This window comes from Stegodyphus dumicola, chromosome 11, assembly GCF_044657685.1.
Source record: "Stegodyphus dumicola isolate Sdum_Otavi_A_Nest chromosome 11, ASM4465768v1".
In the NCBI taxonomy this organism is placed as follows: Eukaryota; Metazoa; Arthropoda; class Arachnida; order Araneae; family Eresidae; genus Stegodyphus; species Stegodyphus dumicola.
Window position 1 is genome coordinate 5,125,380 of NC_140778.1, and position 12,730 is coordinate 5,138,109.

Here is a 12,730-nt window from a genome sequence, read left to right on the forward strand (position 1 = left end):
GTATAAAAGAACAAGAAAGGTGAGGAATCCAACCAACTTTAACATAATATCGTCAAGAGGAGGTATGTCGAATTTAATTACATTTCCCCTTCTAAAACAAAATCCTTGCTTTTCTGTATCCAGAATCAGCTGATGAACCATTTCAATATATTTTTTATCTTAATAGTTCGCCAAAAAATTCTAGTCCTCCTCAAAGCGAAGGAAAATCATTGAAAATATCTTCCGATTTAAAAATATTTTTCTAATCTAAAAAGAAAGAAAATATACCCTTAAAAATGTAGAAAAAATTAAAATCCTGCAGTGGAAAATCTTTGAAAGTTCAAAATTTAAACACAAAACTTTACTAGAATTTCTTATCAAACAGCAGTAGCAAAGAAAAATGGGAGGGGGAAGTAAAATCATTAAAAATATCTTCAAATTTAAAAAGATTTTACTAGTCTAAACAGGATTTTATCAAATTTGAATTTCAATTTTTATTCTTTCTGAAAAATTGGTTCTAAATTTCTTTCTTTATATATTTACTGATCAATTTTTAGCAGCATAATGCACAAAAATTTTTGGAAGGATTATAAATTTTCCTTTTAAAAAATTATTTGTATATACATAGTCCAAACATATCTGTATACAGTGGAATACGTTTAATGCGAAATATCGGTTAACACGAAATAATGCAATGGTCCCGACAAACTATTATGTATTTCCATGCATTTTGTTTCTCTTAACACGAAAAGGTATCCTTTCTGGAAATGAACAAAATACAGAAAACACTGGCATCGCTGGCGAGATTTAAGCGGGGTGTGAAATAAAAGAGAGGTGGTTTCACATGTTTCGTAGAAAAGAGGCTAATTTGGCTTTGAAATACCCTCGGAATGGTCTGTGACACAAGCCAGTTTTGTTTATCTACGGTACTTTCGCCTTCCACGTCTACAAGCACCACAAAAACATCTCATCTCTCATCAGTTAGCTTTGGAATTCAGTGATGAGTACATGGCAGTGTGAGTAAAAATTAGTGAGTTTGGCTCATATGTTGCACTGCATAGAATTCAGCGACTCCAAGGATAAATGAAAATTATTTTCATTACACACAATTCTCAAAAGTATCAGATTCTTCGGCGCCAAAAGAAATGAAGAAGTAGGCTATTGAAACTGAGCTGACACTGTTTTCTCAAACACTTAATGAAATGTTTGAGAATATTTCTGTATTAATGAATTGTCCTACTGTACTATCGGAAGAATTCGTTGCAGTAGTTTATGATAATGTGTGTACAGCCCCAATTATGGCAAAGTTATTTTGGAATTTGTTCAAAGCTAAAAAGATATCATTGATGCAGATTCTGATGATGAAAATAAAATTAATGCAGTTCCTGTTCCCACGTCATCCGAAATGAGGAATATCATAAAAGGTATGGACAGTTATTTAGAGGCACATTCCAACGGTGAAATGAATAACAAAATGTTTGACATTAAACAATTTGATGCTAAAAAAGACAATGCAAAGAAAAATATCAGATTATTTTCCCAAAACTCAATAAATGTTTTGTTTTTTTAAAACTTGAAAAATTTGTATTAAATTCCATTAAGTTGTTGCGGATGTTTTTGTTTCATTGGTTTTTATTAAATACATGCATATATACATATCTATGTAAACAAAATGTACTTTAACAAGCTTAATTTTGTTGAATATATACTTTTTTTTTCCCTTTCAATATTCTTTAACTCGAAAAAATATTTCAGTCCCCGCAGTTTTGTGTTAAATGATTTTCACTGTATATCTGTTGCACATAAATCCCTTTCTTACATAAAATATAAATGTATGTATAGAATAACTAAATAAATTGTAAAGGAAGTTTAATTAGCAACTATGAAATCTTAAAAAAGTACATAGTATGAAATTTATAGATGCAAACATTAAAAATAGATGAAAGTAAATAAAATTTAAATTATAGAATGTACTTTATAAAATTAATAATAAGTGGTTAAAAATATATTTTTTAATTACTTAAAACATAGAAGTTATTTGGCAGAGATTGTTGGATATGAAATTACTACTTCAAATTTTCAGATTACTATTGTTCATATTTAAAGTCTCAACTTGCAGTCTTGATCCACATAACAACCATTGTAAAAATCACCCGTTATCATATTCCAAAGATCAGCAGTATACATTTTTTTCAAAATCGTGCATAATATTAAATATTGGCTTTTGATAGTCAAGTTGATACAAATAAGATGAACTGTTTTTATGATTTTAGACTAATAGTTTATTCTTCCATTCACTTATTACAATATTTCATTTTTTATATGCTCGGCTATCCAAAATTTCAAGAGCTTTCTTAATATTTTTTTATGTTGAGTTTTTACTATACATACATTTCAGCATTTACATCGTCAAAATTGCACAGACACATACTTGAAGTGAATTTACTTTTACAGCTAAACACAGGAACTGGAAAACAAAAAAGTACTTATTCGGAGATTGTATTTCTTTTTCGTTCATAAAAATCAAAGCTCATTACACAAACATGCATTCACACTGCACAAGCATGTATGGAAATTCTTAATACCTTTAGTAATCCTGATAATTGATTACGCATTTAGTAAGTAAATCAGAAAATATTTTAATGTATAACAAATGAATAGTAAGTAGCTAAGCTTTTAGTTAGTAGTTAGCTTTTAGAAATAGTTAAGCTTTTATAAAACAGAGCATAATAACACAGTTACAAAGATGTTTAATGTTATAAAGTTAGGTAATTTAGTAAATTTCAATTGTTCACCAAAGAATTATGAAGTTCCTTGTATATCTTTATAAATGAACTTTAGGCACAGCTTTAGTATTAGTCCTTTTTTGGCGAGAAATTTGTTTGGAGACATTTTGGAGCGATAAAGGAAAAATTATGATAACCTTGGTAACCCTAAATACTGAGCTTCAAACATGCCGCCATTTCTGTCCACGTAACTTCAACGAATTTGATAGGTATCAGAGCTTTGATGGCAGGAGGGATAAATTGTGTGTTTTTCTTGAAGTTACTTTTGTGTTAGGAAAGCACAACATTTAAAATATTTTTTAAAAAGCCAAATTTTTGATAGTTAAAACTGGTGCTTTTAATATTACATCACATGAGTCTTGACATTTTTTCATATGTCAACTCTGCATATTACTATAAGCTCCACCCCCCCCCCCAAGGAGAAAAAAAAACACATTTTAAGTAGCATGAGGTAAACTCTTGGTGTTTCCTTTGCTAAGGAGATCAAAATTACCATGGTCTAAAAATACTTATTTACCTCATATTAGAACTATAGGGATGTGTAATTGCATGAATTCATAGGTTCAAATCAGGACCAAAATCAGGTTTCATTATTGCTTTATTTTTTTATTTTCTTTTAATAACAGAATCTAAGAAACTAAAGTAACATATGCTAGTTTGAAATGCATTTATTAACCTTTTGTAAATTTCATTATTCATAAACATAAAAATTAACCTTTTGTAAATTTAAAATATTAGCTAAGTACTAATATAATAAAATATAAATATGAACTAACTACTTAAAATATTAATGTTTAATACATTATATTTTGTAATTAAAAATATTAACATTTTGTAAATTTCATTACTCATAATATAATAATTGTCACAAATTCATTTACAGTAGTGTTTCAAGAATTTATCATAGCAGAACTAGAAATATTAAAAATTAAAGTGTAGGCAACAATTATTATTGCTCATAATAACTACAACTACTTCTACTAGATAATGACTACTACTTTCACTTCACCTTTAGTTTCAGTTTAGTTTCAGAAGGTTGTCATGCCATAAAAATCAGTAAGGAGTTAGTGAGGGCTACAAAGAATAATAAAGATGTTATATATGGAAAATAGTGATTCTTGCTTTTTGATTTTTGCTATTTAAATTATTATAAAAAGAACTTAGCAAGCAACCACATACTTGGTGACCTCGGAATTATTGATAAAGATGTCAGAAAGTGAAGAATCCGCGATTAAAGAAGAAATAGCACGGGTAAGTGTTAAAATACCTCCCTTTTGGGCTGAAAAGCCAGAGATATGGTTTTATCAAGTAGAAGCACAGTTTTCTATTTGTGGAATAACTGCCGAGGAAACTAAATTCAACTACTTAGTATCGCAATTGGAAGCAAAATTTGTAGAAAGTTTATGGGATATTATAAGTGACAATAGCAAAACCAAATATACTGCTGCTAAAGAACGTCTCTTGAACACTTTTAAAGAAAGTGAAAATAAACGTTTACAGAGACTGCTAACAGGCATAGACTTGGGAGACAGTAAACCTAGTCAACTTTTACAAAAAATGCGAAATCTTGCTACCGATGGCATTTCGGATAAAGTTCTTAAAACACTATTTCTGCAGAAAATGCCAGATACTGTGCGCAATATTTTAATCGTTAGTGATGAAGATATCGAAAAACTAGCTCTGATGGCGGATCGTATCATCGAAATGCAACCAAAACAAGAACTATACTGTGCCAGCAGTATTGTTTCTCCAGGAACAGATGCTATTGCTGAATTACGACAACAAATTGCAGCTTTGGATAATGAAGTCGAAAAACTAGCTGTTACAAGAAATTCTCGTTCTCGCTCAAGAAATAGCAGTCGATCATCTAATAATCGAAGTAAATCTCGGAGCCGTTATAACCCTAATGGCAAGTACTGTTATTTTCACTTTCGTTTTCGAGAAAAGTGTTTTCCTGATAGATGCAAACCCCCCTGTGCATGGAAAAACAGCTCCTCGGAAAACGAAAATCAGCAGTAGAATTAGCGGCAGACTCTGCTGCTGTAAATAAAGAAAATATCCGTAAATTCCGCTTATTTATCACGGACAAAAAAACAGGTTTACATTTTCTGGTTGACAGTGGAGCAGAGGTAAGCCTTATTCCTCGTACTTCTAAACACAAACTTATTAGTGACTATAAATTATATGCTGCAAATAATACAGAAATTGATACTTTTGGTACAGAAGTTTTAATTCTTGATCTTGGTTTACGCCGAGAATTTCAATTCCCATTTATTGTAGCAAAAATTAGTAAACCCATATTAGGTGCAGATTTTTTAAATAAGTTCAATTTATTGATTGATATAAAGCATAAAAGGCTAATTGATGGTGTGACGAACCTTGCAGTTTATGGTGACATCGCACCCATCTCTATTCATGAAACTGTAAATACAACGGGCAGCTTTTGTAAATATTCTGATTTATTTGCTATGTATCCTAGTATAACAAAACCAAATTTTCTTATTTCTACTGTAAAGCATAATGTGAAACATCACATTATAACTCAAGGACAACCTGTAAGTTGTAAAGCAAGACCATTAGATTCTAAACGGTTGGAAATAGCTAAAAGAGAATTCAAATATATGCTGGACAATAACATCATTAGTCCGTCCAGTTCAGAATGGGCAAGTCCCCTACACATAGTGACAAAGAAAGACGGTTCTTTCCGCCCATGTGGGGATTACAGAAGACTGAATGATTTAACTGTACCTGATCGTTATCCCATTCCTCGAATTCAAGATTTTCAACATATTTTAACTCATAAAACTATATTTTCTAAAATTGATCTCTTTAAAGCGTATTTTCACATTCCAGTAGCAGATGAAGATAAAGAAAAAACTGCTATTATCACACCTTTTGGTCTTTACCAATTCAATGTCATGAGTTTTGGTCTCAAAAATGCCCCCGCGACCTTTCAGAGGTTCATCAATGAAGTTTTTTATGGCCTAGACTTTGTGTTTCCATATTTGGATGATGTTTTGATTGCCTCTTCTTGCGAGGAAGAACATCGTTTACATCTTAAAACAATTTTCCAGCGTTTAGATAAATATGGTTTCCGAATTAATATTAGCAAATCAGTTTTGGGAGTACCTGTAATAGACTTTTTGGGCTATGAAATATCTGCTGAAGGTTCAAAACCTCTACCTGAAAAAATTAAAGCTATCACAGAATATCCGTTTCCAGAAACTATACACCAACTTCGTTCCTTCTTAGGACTGATCAATTTCTATCGGAATTACATTAAAAATGCCGCAGAAACTCAAGCTCCTCTTCATGAACTATTGAAAGGATCTACAAAAAAAGATCGACGTAAAATACTATGGACCAATGAAACCAGAAAAAGTTTTGAAAAATGTAAACAAGATATTGCTCAAGTAGCGTTGATGGCCTACCCCAATTCGGATTACCCTCTGGCACTTCTCACAGATGCATCCGATTTGGCTATTGGGTCAGTTATTCAACAAAAAGAACCAAATGGATGGAAACCTATTGCATTTTTTTCAAAAAAGCTTAATGATGCCCAGAAAAATTATAGCGCTTACGATCGCGAGCTTTTGGGTATATATTTATCCGTTAAACACTTTAAACATTTACTTGAAGGCCGCGATTTTACTATTTATACGGATCATAAGCCCTTAACGTTTGCTTTTAAGCAGAATCATAACAAAGCATCTCCCAGACAACTCAGACAGTTACAATATATCTCACAATTCTCTACTAACCTACGCCATATAAGTGGTCAAAACAATGTGGTTGCAGACAGCCTATCTAGGATTGAGGACATCGATTCACCTGTTGTTGATTTTGACCTGATAGCAGATGCACAAATTAATGATGATGAACTGCAACAGTTGAAATTACATTCCAAATCATTGCATATTAAACAGCACCAATTACCATCAGGAAAACTCTTATATTGCGATACCTCTACTAATATCAGACCATTCATACCTCAAACTTTTCGGATGAAAATATTTAATGCAATTCATGGTTTAGCTCACCCTGGAATCCGAAGTACTGTAAAAGAGATTACTAAAAGATTCATTTGGCCGGATATAAAAAAAGATGTTAAACAGTGGGCTCAAACTTGTATCGATTGTCAGAAAAATAAAGTAACTAAACATACAAAATCAGAATATTCTCAATTTCCCAGACGAAAGATTTAGTGTTGTGCACATTGATTTAATTGGGCCTTATTCACCTTCTAATGGATACACTTATTGTTTGACGTGTATTGATCGGTTTACCTCTTGGATGGAAGTGGTACCGTTATCAAATATCACAGCAGAAAATATAGCAAGAGCCTTTTATGAACATTGGATAACACGATTTGGTGTACCTTCTTGTGTTATTACTGACAGAGGAACTCCATTCATTTCGGAACTGTTTCGAAATTTGGCTTCGCTGTGTGGAGTAAAAGTAAACCATACAACTTCTTACCATCCTCAGAGTAATGGGAAAATTGAACGTCTACACCGTACTTTAAAAGCAGCTATTAGATGTCATAATTCTCTTCATTGGACAGAAACATTACCAACAGTTCTTATGGGTTTGCGAGCTGCTCTACATGAGGACTGCAAGTATACAATAGCTGAAATGGTTTATGGCAAAACTATTAAATTACCTGGCGAATTCTTTGAAGAATCAAACATGCCAATATCTAATGATAATTTTGTAAGTAATCTTCGAAATCAGATGGCCCTTTTAAAGCCCTATCAATCCAAATCCAAATGTAAACAAAAGATTTTCATCCCAAAAGATTTGTACACATGCTCGCACGTGTTTCTGCGGGTTGACAGAGTAAAAAAACCTTTGGAGCCCCCATATGAAGGACCCTTTTTGGTACTGCAAAGGACCCCGAAATATTTTCTTCTATCAATTAAAAATAAACAAGTTAGTATCTCTGTGGATAGGTTAAAACCAGCTTATGTGTTACAACCTAATGAACTTTTGTCTCCAACTTCAAAAAGTGATCATACATCTGTGCCAAGTAAGCAAACATCAGTGCCAAGTCAGCAACTAGAACAACCTAAAAAATTAACACGATGTGGAAGACAAGTAAAACTTCCAGTTCGTTTCAATGACGTTATTGACTCTTCTTGAACTTATAACTCTTTCATATTAATTTAAAACTTAATTATGTTTTTTTTTTGTGTACATAATTTCAATTTATATATTTGTATCAGTGTTATTTGTATAGATATTTGTATCTTCTCTCCCACCATGTTTTCAGAGTAACGTAACTTTGTTACTGGTAGGGGAGTGATGTAGGCAACAATTATTATTGCTCATAATAACTACAACTACTTCTACTAGACAATGACTACTACTTTCACTTCACCTTTAGTTTCAGTTTAGTTTCAGAAGGTTGTCATGCCATAAAAATCAGTAAGGAGTTAGTGAGGGCTACAAAGAATAATAAAGATGTTATATATGGAAAATAGTGATTCTTGCTTTTTGATTTTTGCTATTTAAATTATTATAAAAAGAACTTAGCAAGCAACCACAAGAGAAACACTGTTTATTCTGATTAAGAGCTTGTTTTTTAGGATTGTTATTTAGTCTAGATCGGGTTTTGTTGAAAATCCGCCATTTTTTTCCGATCTTCAAAACCGGGTCTACCTTGGCGACCGAAGTTTGTCACCAAATAAAAAAATCGCCAAAAGGACCAATACTAAAGCTGTTCCTTATTGCTGTTTTAAGCAATTAAACAACTGTTCAAGTTATTTTAATAATTTTGAAATATATACACTAAAAGAAATAATAAAATGTATTAATCTATTTGTCAACCTTGATTTTGGCACGAAAGTCTGCAGAATACTTCGTAGTTTTTAAGCACATAGAGGCACTGCAATTCTTTCTTATTCCTTGATCTGAAGTTTTCTGCGTTTTTTTTTTTTTTTTTTAATTATTTATTTAAATTGCTGTACCGCTTCGGGTGGATAAGTTTTTCGAACACTTTCGTTTGTTTTACTGGCGTCGCTAAATTTTGCGATGAAATGCAGCACATTTATTGCTGAGTATCACTTTCCAGATTTTTCGAATTATTCTCCTCTTTCCTCAAATACACCACGGCGATAAACAATAACCATTCACTAAAGATTTTGCGTCTCCTTAGAGATTCTTTGGTAGTAGTCAAAAGTGGGGTAGGCGTCTTGCCAGGTGAAACTAGTCGATATTTCCGTGACGTCAAAAATTCGAAAAGTGGGGTAGGGTTTGGAAATACGCTGGCAGGCCTTATGTATAAGTTGGCCTTGGCGTTAATGTGTGAAACTCTTCGCACACGACAGAGTGGCAACATGAAGCCGTTAAGTAGAAAAAGAAGAGCGAGTGGAATTGTGTGTGTTTAATTAATTGTGTATCCAGAAAATGTAAATAAATATGAATCTTATAGGAGTCAGAACGGTGTTTAACATTTCCCGTGTACCAAACTTCCACATGAACGAAGCGAGGAAGGAGTTTTTATTTTTCTGTGTGTCTATCTGACATATGAAAAAATAAATCAGCTGTATGTGTTGCAAACTAAAATGAAGTTTTGTTTCGCTATAGTCATACACTTAGCAATGTGGACTTCGCAATGACGTGAATTGTGATCATTATTTAGCATTTATAAGCAACTGTTAAGCACTAAGAAATCTAGGAGAATCAAAACTTTATGTATAATAATAATGAAGCATATATGATGAATTGCGTAAATTAACACCAAATTATGTAAATATTTTTGAGCCAGAACTCTTGTTTCTGTGTAATCTAACAAATTGGTTTTTACTGAAGTGCTCCTGGAAACAGAGCCAAGCTCATGCAGTATATTAGGTAAGTCTCATTAACAATATGCCATAATATTTTAATCAAGGTAACTATGCAAGCCACTGAAAATAATTGTGTAATATCCAGAAGTAGTTTGGGGTGGAATTCAGTTAACTGTCTTATTTTGCATCATTGCAGAGCATAAACATCATCCTGATTTATGTAACAAGCTTATAGTGCCTTAGATTATAGATTTATGTAACAAACATCAAGGTGTGAAGTATCATTTCATTTAAATCAATAAAAAGTCATTTAAATTTATTTAAGCTAGAAGTTCATTTAAATATGCATACACTCATTCACCTAAGAAAGAAACTTAGTATGTGTAAAATATGCAAGAAATCATAGGAGAGAAACTTCACGTTTGTGAAGTATGCAAGAAATCATTTTATCAAAAAGCTAATTTAAATCGGCATATGCATATTCACACAGGTGAGAAATCTTATATGTGCAAATCATGTAAGAAGGCGTTTAGTGACAAAAGTAGTTTAAATAAGCATCTGCTTATTCACACAGGTGAGAAACCTTATATGTGTGAAGTATGTAAGAAGTCATTTAATCAAAAAAGTATTTTAAACAGGCATATGCTTATTCACACAGCAGAGAAACCTTATATGTGTGAAGTATGCAAGAAGTCATTTAATCGGAAATTTCATTTAAACGTACATTTGCGTATTCACACAGGAGAGAAAACTTATATGTGTGAAGTATGCAAGAAATCATTTAATCAAAAATCTTGTTTAAACATACATATGCGTATTCACACTGGAGAGAAACCTTATCTGTGTGAAGTATGCAAAAAGACGTTTAGTCAAAAGGGTAAATTAAATATTCATCTGCGTATTCACACTGGAGAAAAACCTTATATATGTGAAGTATGTAAGAAGATGTTTAGTCAAAAGGGTAATTTAAACAAGCATATACTTATTCACACTGGAGAGAAACCTTATATATGTTAAATATGTAAGAAATCATTTAATTAAAAAGGTAATTTGCACATGCATATGCATATTCACACAGGATAGAAACCTTATATGTGTGAAATATGTAAGAAAGCCTTTATGAAAAGGGTAGTTTGGACAAAGATATGTTTATTCACGTAGGAGAGAAAACTTTTATGTGTGAAATCCACTTAATCAAAAAAATTATTTAAACATACGTATGTGTATTCACACAGCAGAGAAACCTCATATACTTATTCACACTGGAGAGAAAATTTGTGGGTGTGGTACGTAAATGTTCATTTGTTTTCATGAAGAGGATTTAAATATGGATATAAACATAAGAGAAAAATGTTATGTGTTCATATGTAAGAAGCCATTTAGCAGAGCGATGAAGAAAATGTATATCTTATCCTCACCGAAGAAATGCCTCCAGTGTTTTGAACACATGTTAGAAACAACTTTTACATACTTTTGTAGAAAATGCTTGTCTGTGCAGCTCGATAACCTCATTTGAGGTCATCTTTTGATTTTTGTCAGCAGTTGACAGATTTAGGTGCAGCAAATTTCTGAGAATTTAGATAGGCAAATCTGAAAAGCATAAAGCATACTGGTGACCCTGTTGGAGAAACAGAAATTCTCATTTGATGAAAATAAGTTATAAACTGTTTATTTGTTTTCATAAGATGAAATATTTTTCAACATACTTTTACATGATAATCAGTGTTTATATCTGCTGCATAATGTCTGGATAAGAACTTCAAAAATTGAAATTCTAAAAGGTGGCTAAATGTATCATCCTATATGTATGCTGTAAATTATTTGTGTTTTATGTTAAAATTAACTATTTCTGAATTTCATACAGTTATGAATTACAACTGTGTTATTACAGATAGCAATGCCATTCTTGGTGCCTGTCATGAAAAGTATATTAGGTATTTTTCCTCGTCTTGAGCAAATTCTGAAGACCATGCCTGTTTGGCTCCAGTATCAAATGTGTCAATGTATAAAATTTACAAAATCGGTGCAGTGTTCCATAACACTTTTAGAAAAGCGAAATGAAATCTCTGATATTTTCAATCAAATCTTGGACATACTAAGTTGAGTAATCCCAAGTTTGTAATAAGAAGAAATTGGGAAATATTTCTCTGCAGGTAAGAAATCTATGCATAATAGATATTTATTTTGAGAACTTAATTCATTTTTATCTTCTGCTATCATATTATAAGGTGAAATTATTTTCCATTTTGGGAACTTGGAAATATTTTGGCTCTGAAAAATAAAATGAAGTAATAAAATATGAATTTAAAAAAAGAATAAACAATTTAATAAATGTCATACTCACTAGCTAGGTGCTTTGGAAAGTATGGAAGTATTGAGAAAAAGCAAAAATGTTGCTGTAATTATTTTAAGATTAGCTTTATTTCTCTACCTTAACTTTTTGATTAGGTATTATTCCGTTTTGAGGGCCGTAAAAAAATTGCAGCGAAAATGTATGCGCAAAAGCGCCAAATCTAGAGTACTTGCTGCTTTCAGATTGCGTAAGTTTATATAGTTCTATATTTCTTAAGACGCCATTGAAATACTAGTTTAATTTTTAAATCCTTTTTTGATATCGTATGGATTTAACAATTTGGGAATTGCCCATAATGAAAAGTCGGTAACAGAATTTTGGGTAAAGTGCAGAATCACCCACTGCTTGACGCGTTTTTAAGAATTTCACATACTCAGTAGCCATGTGCACATCGACCTATTTTCACGTTAAAAAAAAATCCTAGAACTGCATAAAAATGGCACTGTGCACACCCTTGACTTTATTTATGTACACATTGACCTATTTTTACTTAAAAAGTAAAACAAATTGACAAAAATTCAATTGTTTTTACCCTTGTAAAAAGCGGCAAACAAGTGAGCGATTCTGCACTTTACCGAGAATATTTTCAAAGAAAAGGCATCATTCATTATAGAAAATTATGTCCGAACAACCAACAAGATGAAATTATGCTTTAGCGATAAGTCGGTAGGAAATAGCGATGCAGGCATCCATTCAGTTACGTTTAGCAATTTTTATATAAATTATAATAATGATTTGATATAGTTATTTACTCTTATGCTTCCATTCAGTCATGTTTAGCCTTTTTCATATAAATTATAATAATTAAAAAGTATTATATGAAA

At 31.8% G+C, this 12,730-nt stretch overlaps 1 long non-coding RNA gene and 1 pseudogene across 2 annotated transcripts in view; one reads left to right on the plus strand and one right to left on the minus strand.

Moving 5' to 3' along the window:
• Positions 1-12,730, minus strand: part of LOC146993762 (uncharacterized) — a 240,511-nt gene that overhangs the window by 197,253 nt on the left and 30,528 nt on the right. The window lies entirely within an intron of this gene.
• LOC146993764 (uncharacterized) overlaps positions 9,031-12,730 on the plus strand; it is a 299,602-nt pseudogene continuing 295,902 nt past the window's right edge. The window contains exon 1 of the transcript XR_015043887.1: positions 9,031-11,706. The product of XR_015043887.1 is annotated as an uncharacterized LOC146993764 (transcript). The remainder of the gene's footprint in view (positions 11,707-12,730) is intronic.